This window comes from Apium graveolens, chromosome 1, assembly GCF_009905375.1.
Source record: "Apium graveolens cultivar Ventura chromosome 1, ASM990537v1, whole genome shotgun sequence".
NCBI lineage: Eukaryota > Viridiplantae > Streptophyta > Magnoliopsida > Apiales > Apiaceae > Apium > Apium graveolens.
Genome location: NC_133647.1, coordinates 153,510,596 through 153,529,611, shown reverse-complemented (window position 1 = coordinate 153,529,611; position 19,016 = coordinate 153,510,596). Strand labels below are relative to the sequence as shown.

At 33.4% G+C, this 19,016-nt stretch overlaps 1 non-coding gene across 1 annotated transcript; it reads left to right on the top strand.

Annotated features, from left to right (window-relative positions):
- Window positions 1-498: 498 nt before the first annotated feature.
- LOC141682357 (small nucleolar RNA R71) lies at window positions 499-605 on the top strand. Its single transcript, XR_012559764.1, has one exon. It is a non-coding gene; the product is annotated as a small nucleolar RNA R71 (small nucleolar RNA).
- The last annotated feature ends 18,411 nt before the right edge of the window (window positions 606-19,016 follow it).

Genomic DNA, 19,016 nt, shown 5'->3' with positions numbered 1-19,016 from the left:
AATTGCTTTGCTGCATACTGCTGATAAGGCTGTTGCACCGCATTCTGAGTGTTGCTCTAGCTTAAGTTAGGATGATTGCGGTTGTTGGGATGATAGGTGACTGGAACTGGTTGCTGCGACCTCTGAAAGTTGCTCACGAGCTGAGCTGTTTCACTAGAAATAATACACTTCTCCGTCTCATGCGCACCAACACAATGCTCACAAACACTAGTAATCTGATTAACTCCATAATTAGTCAAAAAATCCACCTTCATCATCAAAGCCTTAAGCTGAGCAGCTATAAAAGTAGCTACATCTACCTCCGAAATTCTTGCTACCTTGCCTTGAGGTAGTCTCTGAGAAGGGTTCTGGTATTCATTAGCAGCCATTAGTTCAATCAATTCATAAGCTTCATCATAGCTTTTAGCCCATAAGGCTCCACATGATGCTGCATCAAGCATAGGTCTAGAGTTTGCACCCAAACCATTAAAAAAGCAGTTAATAATCATCCAGTCAGGCATCCCATGATGAGGGCACTTCCTGAGCATCTCCCTGTATCGATCCCAAGCCTCATACAACGATTCTTCAGATTGTTGCGCAAATTGAGTAAAAGCATTCCTGATTGCAGCTATCTTCACCATAGGGAAGAATTTAATTAGAAACTTTTGAGCAAGATCTTCCCATTTGGTGATAGAACCTGCTGGTAGAGAATGTAACCAGTTCTTAGCTTTATCCCTCAGAGAAAACGGGAAAAACCTGAGCTTTATAGCATCTTCAAAAACTCCATTGAATTTGAAAATGTTGCAGATCTCGATGAAATCTCTGATGTGCATGTTGGGATCTTCTATAGGAGAACCACCAAACTGAACTGAATTCTGTATCATCTGAATCATGCTAGCCTTGATTTGAAAAGTGTTAGCCGCGATGGCTGGTCTGACAATGCTAGACTGAATATCATCGATCTTCGGTTGAGAGTAATCCATCAAAGCCTTAGGATTCGCTGTTGGTTCTCCCATCGCGATAACAACTTCTTCTTCAACTTTCTCCTCAACAAAAACTTCTTCAACTACTTCCTCCGCTTTATCCAGTGTTCTCTTTCGAGATCGAGAATGCGTTAGCATAAACGCTCTCTAGAGTACCTGAAAAAGCAACAAGCAAACAAGTAAGTAAAATATCCGAGTCAGTGAACTTTAACGACTACTGATGACAAGAACATAAACTAAAAATTAACACCGAGTCCCCGGCAGCGGCGCCAAAAACTTGTTAGGACGAAAACACGCGCTAAATTTACACGCAAGTATACGCGTTCGTAAGTAATATAGAATTCTTTCTAGTTCGTTCCCACAGAGACTGGTTTAGATTAACTTCAATTTAGGCACTTATGCAATAATGGTATGGTTATTATTCAATGCTAAGATGATAACAAGTTGAGATTGTTTATAACTAAGATATTAACTAACATGCAAATAACTAAGAGAATAAAAGAGTTTGATTTACTATATGAGACAAACATGAGATTCTAACTTCATTAAATACTTCTTCAAAGTCATTGTTCTTAACCTTGGCATGCAATGATGATGACAACTAATCAGACAACACGAAACTAGTAAACACCAACTTTCATTGCACGAATATCCTGCTATCAGACATCCACAAAAGAGATAGAAGCTGAATAGACACCAATTATGTTGAGACCCTATATGTCTATAGAATTTGACAACATAAAGGTTTAATGTGCAAGTTATCTATCGTGATCACATAGAGCAAGTAAGATGATTAAAATTACCTACGAATCATGCATAACAAGACGTGAACCTATGCTAGCATGGTAAGTTCTAAACCCCTATATTCACTATCACTTTAATAGAGATTAACACGCTATCTTATTAGTTCGCGACACTCATAAGATGAATAAGCACAACCAATACTAGGATATCATACATTCACCACACACTAAGGTACCGAAACAAATTAACTATTGAAATCCATAAGTAAATCCGTTGGAACCCCACGATAACAATTAGTTCATAACCGAATTCACATCACCGTGGGTTCCGATGAAAGCATGGTATAATAAACTAGGTCTTTATAAACTGAATAAATAATCAAAGTATGTAATCAAGAGTTATAGGTTCAACAAACAAGAAAATAAGCATCCAAGATTACAACTCAATCAAAGAATCACAAGTAAAAACAAGATTTTCTTCTCTTTCATTGTATTTGTGCTCCTAGGTCTTCTCGTCCTCTTCTCCTTAGTCTCCGTTATGAAAAACGTCTTTTTATTGTATTTAAATAGCAACTCATCTGACCAGGAGTCCAAAGAATAAGTCTTCTAAATAAATCAGGATTCTGAAAATCCCGACACGGCGCGGCCGCACTGACCTCCAGCTTAACTGGCGCGGCCGCCCTGAAGCTGAGCGCGACTGCGCTGACCTTCTGCCAGAACTGGATTTTTTCTTATTTAAATGCCTGCAACTGCTGGTTTCTTCGTGCAATCAACCAAGGCTTCATCCCGACACTTTTCTAGCACAAACTTGATGCAAAACCATTCATTCTTCCTGACTATGCCCTGAAATGTAAAATACTACAAAAACACATCAAATACACAAATAACTTGAGTACAAAACACCAATTCGAGCCTTTATTGAGCGTTCTAAGTGGATATAAATGCCACATAACAGTTCTCTTGTGACAAATTGACTTATCGATATCTCAGAGATCTCTAGTGATATTTTGACTTATCGATATCTCAGAGATTTCTAGTGATATTTTGACTTGTCGATATCTTAGAGTTCTCTAGTGAAGAAATGACTTGTCGATATCTCCATTCTTCATGTCTTCAATTTGGCTTGTCGATATCTCTGAGTTCTCTAGTAGCTTTTCTTGACTTCTCGATAAGTCATTCTGGAGTTCTCGAATGACTTCTCTATAACACATAATCTGTCACTTGTAGATTTCATGACTTTGAATATATTTCCCAAACCACATTTATTCAACTCCAAGCTTCTTCACACTTTCTCTGAGGCATGATCTTCATGATCTTCTTCTAGAGTTTATTCTTAGGCTTGAACTGTTTATAGAAAAATATTTCAGTCTAATCTATTTAAATTTTTACAGACTTAAGTGTTACAATACACAATGCACAACAATAAGTTCAATTTATAATGAGTCAATTCATTTTAGTTTATTTCAAATTTGAAATCAGAACTTGGCCAATTATTCAAAAAATACTCGAAAAATATCGTCACATTCTACGTTCAGTAAATTTAAATTAAAAACTCGCGAGAATATCTTACAAATAATGTAAAAAATTTAATATCTTATGTTAATATAAAATAATGTGTTTGAGGTCTTTATACGATCAAGTCAATTGATTATTTGTATTAAAATTACTAACTTCACTGGTAGCGCATTATTGTTTTTGGGACTTGTCCCGATTTTAAAAATATTTGAAATTTGATATAAGATCTTACGAGATTTGTTAAAACTACGATGATATATTAAATCGATTTATTTTTCATTTTTCACTTTAAAAAATTAGCTTTTTAAAAATAATTCTTCTAAATATGTAATATTCATTGATCGAGATAATATTGTACAAATATTTTGAATTGTTCAAATAAAAGTTATATATATATTATATTGTAACATTTGATTCAATGTATTTTAGACTATTTAAAGAAAATATATATTGTTCAATAATTTAAAGGAATTATCCAGTTCACCTAAAATTTATAAAATTTTATCAAATTGTAAAATAATTAATTTTAGGAGAATAATATACAATGTTATCAAATTATTATATGAAGAAATGAAAGAAATTTAAAAGCGGTTTAAATAACGATATAATTATAATTTTTCCTTCAAATTCTTTAAAAAAATCATGAATATCAATAATATATATTTACAATATATAATTTATTTTTATGTTACAACCATGATTGATACTCGGTTGCATAAAAAATAGATATGGATTGTTTGTTAGTGATAATGTGAATACTATATATAAATTATCGCAATTTATTTATTACATAATTTTAATTTTTGAATAATTATATACATGTTATTTAAGAAATCAATTGTCTCACTAGATATTAATAATGATTATATATGTATATAAATCAGATATCTCTTCTATATATAATAAGAGAATATATTAAGAGAACAAGAGGATAATATTCATGAGATTAAACAGTCTCATTGAAAAGACTAAACTACCCCTATTTTTAATATTTATATAAAAGACGTGGTTTGTGGGAATCGAACTCGAGATATTTCATTCACATATACAACCTCACCATATTGTCACATGTGCTTTTTATCATACACATAATATGTAAGTGTGCTAAATGAATATTTTATTTAACTTTAAAGATAGTTATTTGAATTCCGCAAAAAAATGATAGTTTATTTTAAAGAATTGAAATCCAGATATAAAGTTATTTTAATATTTTGAATTATTCAAATAAAAGTTATATCTATACTATATTGTAGCATTTGATTCAATGCATTTTATATTATTTAAAGAAAAAATATATATTATTCAATAATTTGAAGGATTTAACCAGTTCAACTGATATTTTTAAAACTTTATCGAATTGAAAATATTTAATTTTAGGAGAATATTATACAATTTTATCAAATTATTATATGAAGAAATATTAGAATTGTGATGAAAGAAACTTAAAAATGGTTTAAATAACGATATACTTACAATTTTTCCTTCGAATTCTTAAAAAAATCAAGAATATCAATAATAAGTCTTAAAAATATATAATTTATTTTTATATTAATTGATACACAATTGTGTAAAAGTAGATATGGAATATTTTTCATGATAATGTGAATACCATATATAAATTATAACAATTTATTTATTACATAATTTTAATTTTTAAATAATTATAAATGCATGTTATTTAAGTAATCAATTATCTCACTAGATATTAATAATGATTATACATGTACATATATCAGATATTTAGCATATAAATAATTGAAACCATCATAATTACTAAGAAATGTAAGATACAATGATTTACATGTTAATACACACACATACATATAACTTAATCTTACTTTATTAACAGTTGTGTAAAAAAAACTAACATTTCCCGTATATACATACGTTGAATTTCAAAAACTAATATTTTTCATTAAAATCAACTTTAATATTAACAGTAATGTAAATTTTACATTATTATATATTATGATTGCAAGTCATTCTGTCTTCAGTTATGCATTTTTTATCTTTTTAAATTGAGTAAGTTAATTGTAAGTTAGTAGTGAACTCAGTAATAATATAAACCGGTACATATAGTTTATTTAAATAAAATTCAAAATTTTTGGTCAACTGTGTATTCAACATATATGTTAATGTTTAGCTTTTTTTTGTAAACATACTAACGACATTCTACATATTAAGTTTAATCGTTTCGTTTTAAATGTACATTGACTACCATGTTTATATTCATTCATTAAATACAAATTATACAACACAAACAAGAATATATATATTTTGCTTAATGAGCTATGTTAGAAATGTTGTGCAATTTGGTAATGTCTTGTATGCAAATAATACACATTGATAAACAATCAATTTGTATTTGATACTCCCTCAGTCCCACTAGATTGTTTACGTTACTTTTCAGCACGCTTTTCAATGCTCCTTTAAAGAATAATTCCATAATTTTTTTAATTTTTTTTTCTGAATAAAAGTTTTATGTTTAAACTTTTATACAAAAAAAATTAAAAAAATAGTATGAAACTATACTTTATAGAAGCCTCAAAATGTGTGTAAATAGTGTATGTAAACTTCCCAGCGGGACGGAGGGAGTATACGTAAGATATTGTACAACATTTACAAATAAGAAAATAACTAAGAGCAATTCCAACAACCTCCTTGCATTTTCACTACAAATCATATAAATAAATGAGCTCCTAATTATTTAGAAGTCAAATTTAAATAATTTTTGCAACAATTCTCCTTAAACTCACTCTGTATCTATCTTTTTACTCATTAAATTCATTTATAATGTTACAAATGATACTTATGTGAAGGTCAATTGTGATGTTGCTAGTTTCGCAACTGGTGTATTTTGGAATACTAGAGATGTCATTGTAATACTTTTTAAATTGAAAAATTTGTGTATTCTATGTGTTAAGTGATCTACTGATAAAACAATTATTTATTTAGCTTGTTTTTGGTTTCACATTTAGATTATAGTTGACAGTTCGACAATTTGTTTCGGCTGAATTCTAATACTTTAATAAATCTTTAGCTTGTTCATAAGAAAATGAATTATAGTAATCAAATTCTTGAACACGGTTGTCACACATGTTAAAGTACATAATCTACTACCGTCAAATCTTGATAAATTGATACTCGATAATTTAATAATCTCAATTAATTAATAATTTTCTGAAGTCCCGACTCAGCACCTTTTATATAAATTAATAATTTCCTAAATTTATAAGATAATAATATTTTTTTAAAACATATAGGTCCCATATAATATATAAATGAATAATTTCATTATACATCAAAATTATATATTTATTTTAAGATTTATTTCAAAATAAGACTTTAGTGTAACTAATTTTTTTTTGAAGTCGATTTGTACATTACGGAGTTGTGGTATATTATTTACCTCTTGCAAGAAAAAAATTATGCGATGTCAATGTTACTTTAAGAACATCATTTCATGAGAACGACTCAAATTTTAATGATTCATGCCATATTTCGCTTCATCTTCTTTCTAATTTCTCATAATGTTGCTACTTATTTTTCTATCATTAAATGTAGAGGGGGTGAATACGGTGTAAAGTACAATCAAATCGAACTCTAATAACTCAAGTAACAGAAAATAAACTTTATTGAAATAATAAACTCTGTTACAGTATGGAACTGTTACCTCTCAGTGATGAACAAATATCACGAGAGCTGCTAGGGTTATATGAATAATCTCCTCGAATATTATAATACTTATAGTGTAAACCCTATGTCTGTGTTTATATACTACACAGTTACAAGATAATCGCTAACTGATATGGAATATAATTCTGCTTCCTAAAATATATCAATCAGATATCTTTTCTTCCAAGCATTTTATTCTTCATAGAACTCCTTCTTCATGCATATCTCTTCTTATGTTTATCTCGATCTTCTTTCCTTTAATCAGCTGTTGTCCTTATCTGAACGTCCTTCAGTACTTAAGTTCTGATATCCATCTTCTGATGATTATCTCCTGATAATATAAGTACTGATATCCTTAAGTCCTGACTTCCAGTAAGTACTGATTTATCTTGTTTAAGTAAGATCTGAAAACTAAACATAAATCATATTAGCCATGACATTATCAAATATATCTAACAATCTCCCCCAACTTGTAAATTAGCATAATATACAAGTTTAATAGATATTTGATGATGTCAAAAACATTAAGTACAAATGCATGAGAATTAGACTAGATAACTACAACTTACAGTCCTTAAAGCTTTACCAATCTTTAACTTCTGATAACAGCTTCAGTCTGTACAAATATCAGAATTTAATCAGTTGTAGATCTTGACTTGGCTTCATCTTCTGATCTCTCTAATGTCAGGAGTTGTTCTGAGATAGTTCTTTAACAAACATTTCTCAGCATATATAAGTTCATCAATCATCCTCCTTTTAGCATCTTTAAGCTCTACAGTATCTTCACCAATTTGAAAGATTGCAGCCCTGAGATCATTAATCTTAGCTTTTCTCATATCCTGATCCAGTCTGATCAAATATGCCTTATCAGACTCAAGATTGAATTCCACAGCCCTGTAACCCAGAAAGGTAGTTATAATCTTAGTAGTGTTGGGCTTCATTTCAACTATATCACCCTTGTGATCTCTGTACTTTGAAACATATGTGCTGTCAGACTTAACAGAATAAAGCCTTTTCTGTCTCTGAATCTGATCCTTCAAATAGTTTGCAGCACTTTCTGTCAATCTGTCATTCACTTGAAGTAAGAATAGTACATGCTCCAATTCTTCAAAATACTTCAATGGAATGGCATTTTGCCTTATATGATAAACCCTACCATCTATCATGAAGTACAACAAAATGTGTTCTTTTAAGTAGGTATGGTAAACCATTTGTACAGATTCCAGTTGATTCAATCTCTCAGGAGTTGCTCCAATACCTGGTTCACTCAAGGAAGTTGGATCATTGGTAGTGTTCTGTATTCTTCTTTCATCAGCACTTCCCAATCCAGTTTTATCTCTTGCTTCCTTTCCAGTAACTACTCTTGCTTCAAAACCACTTGCAGCAGTCTTCAAAGGTTGAGTCTGTTTTGCTTTAGTGAATCCTGGTAGGAGTATCTTTGATCTATCTTCTAATATCAAGTTAACTTGAGCTATGTCAGAGGTTACTTGTTTCTTCGAAATATCAGAACTTACTGTCTCTTGACCCCGAACAACTTGAGCCATGTCAGAGGTTGTCTTAAAAACTTTTCTTGAAGTCAGAGCAAGATCATCCTTTTCATCAGTGATTTCTTCATTCTCAGGAGGCACATAAACCTTGATAGGTTCACCAACCTTCTCTTTATCCTTGGATCTTGGATCTATCTGCGGTTGTGATTTAGCCAATGTTGTTTCAGTATTTGTCCTTTCTTTTATCACAATGCCTTTGAGTTTTGGAAGTGTCTTTTTACCAGAAGCTTCAGATTTAGATGTGACTTTCTCTGATTTAAGTCTGGCTTCTTCTTCCATTAAACTCTCCAAGTCCATTCCTGGATTTTCCTGAAGAAATAACTGTCTTGACATTTCTTCATCAAGATCTAAAAGTTCATCAGAAATTTTCCCTTTACCAGTAGCAGAACTAATTCTTTTCCCAGTATCAGAACTTGTCCTGTGACTTGTGATTTCAGTTTTTCTTGACTATGATTTCAGTTTTCACAGAGTCTTTGACCAATTTATCCAGTTGTTTGACATGATCAATCAAGATAGATGCAGTTTCACTTTTTGTGTGCAAGAAATACACCCATGTGTATCTGGTGAACTCATCCACTATGACCAAAGCATATTTCTTCTTTGCAATAGACATGACATTCACTGGACCAAATAGATCAACATGTAGTAGATGATAAGGCTCAAGAATTGATGATTCAGTCTGGCTCTTGAATGAGGATTTTCTTTGTTTGGCCTTCTGACAAGAATCACAAAGGCCATCAGGAGCAAATACTGACTTTGGCAGTCCTCTCACAAGATCTTTCTTGACTAGTTCATTTATATTGTTGAAATTTAAATGAGAGAGTTTCTTGTGCCAATTCCAGCTTTCTTCAATTGATGCTCTACTCATCAGACAGATTGCAGAACCATCAGTACTTGTTGAAAGCTTAGCATCATAAATGTTACCACGCCTGTATCCTTTCAGAACAACTTTGCCTTTAGATTTACTCACAACTTCACAGTGTTCTTCAAATAAATCAACATGATAACCTCTATCACAGATTTGACTTATACTTAGCAGATTGTGTTTAAGTCCTGAGACCGGAGCTACTTCTTTAATGATGACATTCCCAAGATTGATATTATCATATCCCAATGTTTTTCCAATATTGTCATCTCCATAAAAAACACTTGGGCCAGCTTTCTCCACAAAGTCTGATAGCAGGGCTTTATTTCCAGTCATATGTCCTGAACATCCACTGTCCAGAACTAGGATATTTTTCATATTGCCCTGCAATCACAAAGACCACTAATGATTAGTTTTAAGGACCCGGACTTGCTTGGATCCTTTGGTCTTATCAAGTTTATTAACATTTGCAGTGGATTTAGCATCAGAGTTTATGTTAACATTTTTCTTATCAGAATTTACACTATCAGACTTTGAATCAGAATTTACACTAGAAGGAACAATGGAAACTTTCTTTAAAGAAGGTTTTATTTGATAATAATCATAGTACAAACTATGATATTCCTTACAAGTATAAATGGAATGCCATAAACTATCACAATGAAAACAAGGATTTTGTGGCTTATATCTAACAGACTGACTCTTAACTCCTGACTTTGAAGGTAAGGAGTTTATGTTCTTATTCTTCCTGTAAAAAGAAGCCAGATGGTTAGAACTTCCACAGTTATGACATGTTTTCCTAGGAGCTTTAGGAACATGCTTATAATCATTGCTTTTATTCACACCTTCCTTTCCATTCCTATTTTTCCTAGGTGATTTTACCTTGTTTGTATTCTTAACATCTTTCAGCTTATGCTTAAGCTGCTTCTTTGTCATTAAACCTATATTTACTTCAGCTGTCTTTTCCTGTTTTAGTTTGTCAGAAGTTAATCCCTCTTTAACTTCTAATTTCTCATTATCAGACTTTTCAGTTACAAACTTAACAGGTTTTAACTTTGGCTTTTGCTTAACAACAGGCTTAATTTCTACAGTTCCTTTATCATTCTTATCCTCTCCATAGCCTAAGCCCTCTTTCCAATTTTCACTACTTAGCAAATTTTGAGTTGTTGTGCCAGAGTTAGTCCAAGTCCTGATAATGTCTCTTTCCTTTTCTAACTCAGTTTTTAGAGATTCATTCATTTTTAGCACTTCATCCCTAACATAAAAAGCATCATCTCTATCCTTCTGAGTTTGATGGAACATAACTAACTCTTTTTCTAAGAAATCATTTCTTTTCTTAAAAGCAAGATTTTCAGAAGTTAATCTTTCACATGTTAAAGTTTGATCTCTATAACTAACAAACATGGTTTTAAGAAATCTTTTCAACTCATTAATATCATCAGTATGAAAAGCATAAGTAGTCTGAGGTACCTTTGATTCAGCAACTTCAGAACTGCTTTCAGCACTTGCTTTATCAATATTTGCCATCAAAGCATAATTCTCCTCACTTTCAGAGTCTAAGGTGTCTGTGTAATAACCCCAATTTTTGGAATTTTTGAAACCCTTATGAATAGTGTTATGCTGAATAAGAAAACTTTTCATGCCACACTATGTAGGGGTTCTTTTACTGATCTTCTGGGATATTATTAGTACTCTATGTGGTATATAAGTGTTTGTAAAGATCGTCAGAATCCAAATTTGAACCTTTTCATAAGTCCCGAGAATCCACCAGATACCGAAAGAATTGAGTATAAGGTAACATGATCGAAAGGATTTAAATTCAAGGATTTTAAGAGAGGATCATAAAAGGAATACAATGTATTGAGAAAGGTTAAGGGAACCCAAGTAATAAGATCCCGGGCATGATCCCTCAAACGATAAACGAGAACGAAAGTTAAGCGAACCGTAGAACAGATCAGCGGTCATTAGCCAAGTATTTAGAAGCTAATCAAAGAGGTTAGTGAGGATGATGTCATCAAACCAACAAGAAGAGGACAAGTGTGGGATGATGACATAAGGGGATGACATGAGCATGACAAAAGTGAAGGAAGTGTTGGTTGATTCTAGACCACACAAAATTCACCATGGTTAAAAGTAATTAATCAAAACAAAATCAACCAACCAAGGCAAGCAAAACAAATCACAAAATACACAACTTGACTTCTTCTTCTTTTTTTTCTTCTTGAAGCTCTCGGCCCCTTTTCTTAAGAAATGGAAAGTCCGAGCTCCTCCACTTGCTAATTTACAAGGTAATTATCCTAGCTTCTCCTAGTTAAGTTACATACTTCCTAGGAATCTTAGCTTCAAAATCCTTTCCTAGCATTTCCTATAAATCATTCAAGAAGATGGTGAATAGTACTTTCTTGGAATTAATTTTTGTGTTCTTGATTTCTTTGAAAGAACAAGCTTGTAGGAGGTTAGATTAAGGCTTCCATGGGCATTCCAAGGATCTTTCATGGATTAAAAGCTTCAAGGAAGGTATAACTCTTCATTATCTTAGCATTTAGTTGTTTGGTATAAATGATTATGATGATGGAATGAGAGATTAAGTGTAGTAGTTGTTTTGTCATGTTGAGATCTTAATGGTTAAGTGTTTTTGTTGATTTTGGAGTTAAAAAGTAGCACTAGTTGTTCTTGATGATTCATGGTATGATTTGAGCTTGGTTTAAATGGTTTAAAGTGGTTGATGAGTTATATGGTCATATGGTTGTATTGGGATTGATTGGTGATGGTTTGGTGTTGAATTGGTTGGTAAAATTTTGGGAAATCGCGTAAACATAGCCATCGTAATGTCCGATTTACTTTAGGCTGTTTTTGTTCTTAACATTAGGACCCGAGAACTCCCTTCTAGGTTTTGACCATTGCCATGATTAGATAGTTCATGTTACGAGCTTCGTTTTGATATGTAGTTCGTTTGATTCCGATGTACGGTTTAGGAGAAACGACTGTTTTAAGTAACGGTGTTTCGCGACCGAACCATTACCCCTCACCTTACTTTGAAACCTTGGTTAAGGACCTTAAATGACTAATTGGGGTAAAAAACAATTATGTAAAGTGGATTAGGCAGTTGGTAAGGTACTCGCGAAAGAATCGCCTTAAAAGCCTTAATGGTTAATTTATTAAAAATGGTGGAGCCGAGGGTACTCGAGCGACTTAAGTAAATCGTTAAGCGCAAAGCGAGCGTTAGAGTCTAAATTGGTTAAAGTATAGATTTATAAGTGGCTTTGGTTTAATTCCAACTTATATGTTGTTTATAGGTTATCAGACTCATCCCAAGCCATTTGTAACCCCCAGTCGCTCAGGCAAGTTTTCTACCCGTATAAACTGTTGTTGTGATGTATATGTGTATATGCATGATCTTGTGATAAATGCATATTTGTTATTAGCAAATTCTTGCGATATATTGGAGCATGTGATATGGTATATATGCATGCCTATTTCGTATTCTTGATTTATATATCTGTTGGTTCAAATGCTTATTAGTTGCATAATACCTATGCTAGAGATAAGCAGTAGTTGCGTATACCCTTAGTATAGGGGACCCAAAGGTGAACATATTTCTAAACCGGGAGTCGATGTTCCCGAGTATATTATATATATATATATATATTTATATATATATGGATGTAGTTTTCAAAACTATTGATCGAATAAGGTTTATTCGATAACTTTATTTTATTTAATATATATTATTTGAATATTCATTCGAGGACTTATGACTCTGTTTATTCTATTTAATGATTATTAATTGGATATTCATTTGAGGATGTATGACTCACTTTATTTTATTTAATGAATATTATTTATAATATTCATTCGAGGTATTATGACTCCACTTATTATTTAATAATATTCTTTATTTTATTAAAGAATAAAGTTTCGATAATCAAACTTATTTTCGATTATTCAAATAAAGATAGTACTTTTGCATAAGTATATCTTTGGTTATTTAATATCCATTTCAAGTATGAGTTTTAAAACTTCTACTTCGAATATTTTTATAAGGATTATCTTTATGAGAATATTATTTAAATAATAATATTCAGATATTTCTAATATATCGGGACTGATTTATTTTAATAAATCAGCAGTACTCCAAACATTCTTAAAAATGTTTTCGAGTCTTCAAAATGATTTTTAAAGTTAGAGTGGACCCCAAAACTCATTTTTATATTTAAGATCTTCCTTTCAAAGGGGATTTAAATACTCGCTCAAAACCTGGGGGATCCAGCTCTGTGGTGTATTTTACATTCGCAACGTGGTTGCTGTTTTGAGAAAACAATTTGATTACTTGCCCAACGTTCGGGAAGTAAGCCCATCTAATTGAGTCGGCATAAGCGACAGGCCGGGGTACGGTCTATCAAAGTGTAAGTGGCTGGGTGGCAATCCATCAGCGCGTAAGAGGCCGGGTGGCGGTCCAGTACAAGGTCCTTATGTGGCCAGGGTGATGACCGGTGGGGGATTCATCCATCTACTAGTAGAAAAGTTACTTATTGGTATCTTTGCCTGATCAGCAAGATATCAGGTTTATGCCAAGGTTTTCTCCTTTCCAAAATTCATTGGATATTGCAACTCTGTTTATAATTTTCATAACAGAGGTTTTCAAGGAGTGTATGAAATGTATATATATAGGTGTATATATATATCGGGACTTAATGAAGTATCTCGTAACTTCATTATTTTATATTGATATTTCAAGGATTGAATCTATTCAAGTCTTATCTTGTAGTCTCATCTGGGTGATGAACTTTTGAAACTGATTATAACTTGAACGGTGTTAGTTCAAGTAGTATTCGGATATAAGTATATTGAAGTATCTTGTAACTTCATCTTTTAAACTTATATCTAGTAAATGATTATCTTGTGCATGTCAAAGATTTTCGCAAAAATGTTGAGACAAGGTTAGATATACGAGATCACCTTGCAACGATATTTTTATACAGTTGTAAACTGGAACTCTGTGTATATTATACATGTCAGAGGATTTCAGAGATTATGAAAAGTATATATGTATATATATACTGAATATTTTGCGACTTGGTCGCGTTAAGATAACAAACTTGGTTCATTTCTTCTTGACCAAGACTTTCATGAGTACTATGAGAATGCTCATATATTGTAAATCATTATACATATTATTTTGGTGGGCTTGTTGCTCACCCTTGCTTCCTTCTTTCATCACACAACATCAGATAGACAAGATGAACAGGACCAAGCTTCCAATTCGCAAGCGGTTAGAAAATGTTCCGCAGTTTTCTGGAAGCGTTGATGCCGCCGTAGCTGAGGTAGGAGCTACCAATAGGCTAGGTTTTCAACTATTGATGAACCAGATTTATGTATATTTATGAATTGTAATAATGGCAAAGAAATGTAAATTTATTCAGAAACCCTTTTAAGGTGTATTGGCATATAATTATGGAATAAAACGACTTATGATTATTTTTGGGTATTCATCTCTGAGACTATAACTTGTGGTGTGTGTGTTTATGGTGGGGTCATAGTACAGAATAGTTGATTATTTATTAAGATTGGGTGTTATTAAAGGAAATGGAACTCGTGACAACCCGGATCCCCGACCCCGGATTTGGGGGTGTTACAGAAATGGTATCAGAGCCAAGCGTTATAAACCTCAGAGATGATGTGACGTTAAGATAATAAGTTCACTAAGATAATAAGAACTCTTGTCAAGTTCATAGTCGGGCTACCTAACGTAGTACTGACAGTTAAAACCCTTATGGGAACCCTTATAAATATCGTGATAGAAGCGTAGTTCGTTATCGTAAATGGTAGCGGGACTCTGAACCCTGAGGTTGAGGAGCAACAGCGCGATGATGTTTTATTACTAATTGGAGATCGGATTGTGGATCCGATAGAGCGTCCTAACGCAGGACCGGATGATGTTCATATTGAGGATGTAGTGGTTGAGGATGTTGTCCTAGATGGGATTGTTGCTGAGGAGGATCTCGTGGAGGATCCTAACAAGAATGAATAAAGGACCACTGAGGAATTGATGACCATGGTTAGGGCGACTACCAGAGGTAGGATTGGCCGGTCACTACCAGAGGTTCGTTCAAGTTTGTAAAGATAGTAGCCCCTTTAACGTGGATTACTCGTAAGACTGAGAAGTTCTAATGGACAGAGAAATGCGAGAACAGCTTTTAAGAACTGAAGCAAAGATTGGAGGCACTACTTGTATGGAGAGAAGTGCGAAATTTACCTAAGCCATAAATGCTCTAGTGCATTTTCACGTAGAAAGAGCTCAACATATGCCAGAGGAGGCGGTTAGAGCTAATCAAGAATATTGATTGGGAGATTCTTCATCATTCGGGGAAAGCCAATGTGGTGGCTGATGCCCTTAGTAAAAAGGAGAAACTCAAGGTGATAATGTCTTTGGGAGAGTTTATGAGAGATTTTGAGAAAATGGAAATAGAAGTGAAGGTAACCGGAGTCGGTACCGAAAAGATGTTTGAGATTGCAATACAGTCCGAATTATCGGAAAAGAACATATTGTGCCAGAAAAAGTGATGAATGAAGGCAGAGAGCCAACGATTAGATAAAAGATTAATACCGAGAAAGATGATAAGGGAATAATGAGGCATTCCTACAGAATTTGGGTTCCAAATGTTCAAGAGCTTAAAGATGAAATCTTAGATGAAAGCTAGTTTGAGAAATAAGATTTAGAGCAAACCCTGAACGTGATAGTTAGGGAGGTCGCCATCAAGATAGAAGGAACCCATAACATAATTGAGTGGAAAATGAGGATTTTAACGTATAAGATAACCCCAAATATGGGAGAAAGATGAAACATTTCATACTAAGGAAACAGAAAGTCGAGTAAGGAATGGAGACCTGCGATGGTACTCTTATACGGCAATTCATGGACCTGTCTAAAGAAAACTTAGACTATTATCCCCAACCACCACCCTGAGGGGACATTGTGGTGGGAAAATCTTTCAGGACGTTTAAGTTACTAAGCTCTCGGAGTTCCAAGGAACAAGCGAACCCAGTCGAGGCAAGAGCCTGGCTAAAAGAAATATAGGAATCATTTGAGATTCTAAATGATTAACGAATCACAAAAGACTATTTTGTCACCTACCCTCCTAAGAGAGAGACCACCCACTGGTGAAAGACCAAGAAAGGCACGGAGCCGGAGGTCATAATAAATTGATTTAAAGCTCAGACAATTGTTTTCGGGAAAGTACTTCCCAAGGTTATGGAGGTAGTGTAAAAGCTTTAGAGCCAGAAAAAAAGCAGACGAGTATGATGAATTATGAACCTAAGTTGCAAAAGTTGTCAAGATTTGTTCTGAGGACACAAATCCAGAATGACGAGATGTTTGAAATCAATGCTTATGTTGTGTTGGTTCATGAAATAATGATAAGAGAAAGGAAAATAAAAAGGAATTGAAGTGGAAAGGAATATAAAGGCAATAGAGTTTGAGGAATGATAAGGGAGTTGGGTATGAGGAAACCCTATAGACTCGTATCAATAGAAATAGAGAAGTATGTAATCGTCAGGATGAGGGTGATTCACCATGAGTTAAAGTTGATGATTGAAGGAATAAGAGATACATATATTTTATCCCCTGTAAGTTGGGAGGATTCGAGGAAACCTTGAGATAGTTCGAAGGATAAATAATGAGACGCGGATAGACTGAGGAGACAAGGAAGTAAGAAATTAGGAAAATTGAATGAAGGAAGTGACCTTCAAGAATATGAAGTGTAAGACCGGTGGCTTGATACCCAGAAAGGGAAACGCCAGGTATGAAAGATATCCCAACATTGAGATGACTGTTGAGATAAATAACAAAAGTAAATGAGGAATTATTAAGAAGAAGTTCACATTGAACACGACCAATATCTTCCTGGACATCCCTGTTATCATTACCAAATTAGGAAAGAAAAGCGGGTAACCATTGTTATCTTTTGAAGGCCATATATGTTGACCTCATTTTGAATACAGATGTTATTGTGAAATTAGGCATATACTATCGAGGTGGGAATGATTGAATAAGACACCCTTATCAGGGATATATGACTTGATTTATCCATGGAAAGGATGCAAGAATTTTTTTTAAAGGTGGAATTAAGGATATAACTTCGATAACTTGAGATGAATCCTAGGGGAATGCATAAAGGTTGGCATCCACCCTTAATAGGGACATCATGAGTTTTGACAAGTATGAATTGGAAAGGATCAAGGTAACAACAACCTTTAAAGATCAGTAAAGAAATTTTTCAAAAGTACATAGACAATGGTTCTAAGTATTAGTAAATGGTATTTTGATATGCCCTGTATCTAGGGGATACAGGAGGAACTATTTAAAGATAACCTTAGAGGTTTTACAAGGAGAAAGGTAATATTCAAAATTCTCAAGAATAGAAATACTGATAAAGGAAATATGACGTAATTATAATGATGCCAAGTGGGGCACGTGTTAAACCACGAGAAAGTATGGATCGAACCAGTAATGGTCGAAATTGTGCAGGGCAATTAGGACTTAAGATAAAAGATGTTCTAAGTATGATTGAGAGTCAGTCGTGACAGTGATTAACCTCTAAAGACTGAGGCAATAACTTATGGAAAAATGGTGATATTTTTTTTTACTCATCAAATTTTAAGGAAAACATCTTCACATAAGCTGTGATTGAAATGAGGTAGAAAATTTATTTGGAGGTGGTTAAAATGACATTAACTGTAAGGAAATTTTACTATCAGGAAAGGCCAAAGAGGTGGCCGACACTTTAAAGGTAAGAGGATAATTATAGGCGCTTGTGCCAAAGGAATACAGTGATGATGGTTAAAGCTATGAAGGTTGTATTATGGTTTGGAAGATTGACATTCCTTCTGATGACTGTGCAATACCCAACCGTAATAGTAGTTGGTAAAGGTTTAATTCGTGTAATCGCCATGAGCGGGCTATCTATCTCAGAAGATACTATCTTGAGATAAGCCAGGACCATGTTTCAAAAAGGACTAGACGAACCCTTGAGTTAAGTCTTCTATTTAAGGCATACAATTAAGAATGGTATTAACCTGCTATCGTTGCTTTGACTGAAACTCTTCTGCAATTTTATCTACTTCATGTCATGAAAGTACGTCAGAGTTTGGAGTGTTCTTCATGAATTATGATTGGTGATTATGTTAACTCCTTAGAAGTATTCTATACGACATGTATGGACTCTGTATGGTTAGATATTAAGATTTCATAGAAAGTGAATGACGACAGTAGGTCAGTGGTGGACCATAGTAATGCAGCAATGATTCTGCGAGTAAAGAGCTGATTACAACCGTGAGAGTTGTATTGGAATGGATGTTGAGATTGAGTACCACTAATCGGGTCGTGGTAGTGTATAAGTTATCATTGATAGACTAATTAAGTCGATTATCTACCTATTGAATATTTATTTCTTCTTATCAATAGAGAGTCATATTACTATACGAGGAAGGTTGCGGTGCAAGCATAAAATTCTAGTAACGAGGAGGTCTAGAATGAAATCCCAGATTCGATTTTCGCTGTCGAGGGAGTTTTAACGGTGATTATTTATAAGCTCGAGCAAGAGCATGGGTCCATAGAATGATGGACGGAATAGTAAATATTCAGACACGTGAAATACGGTGCTATAATACTTGATGTTGATATATATACATATATGTTTTGTTCTCCTAT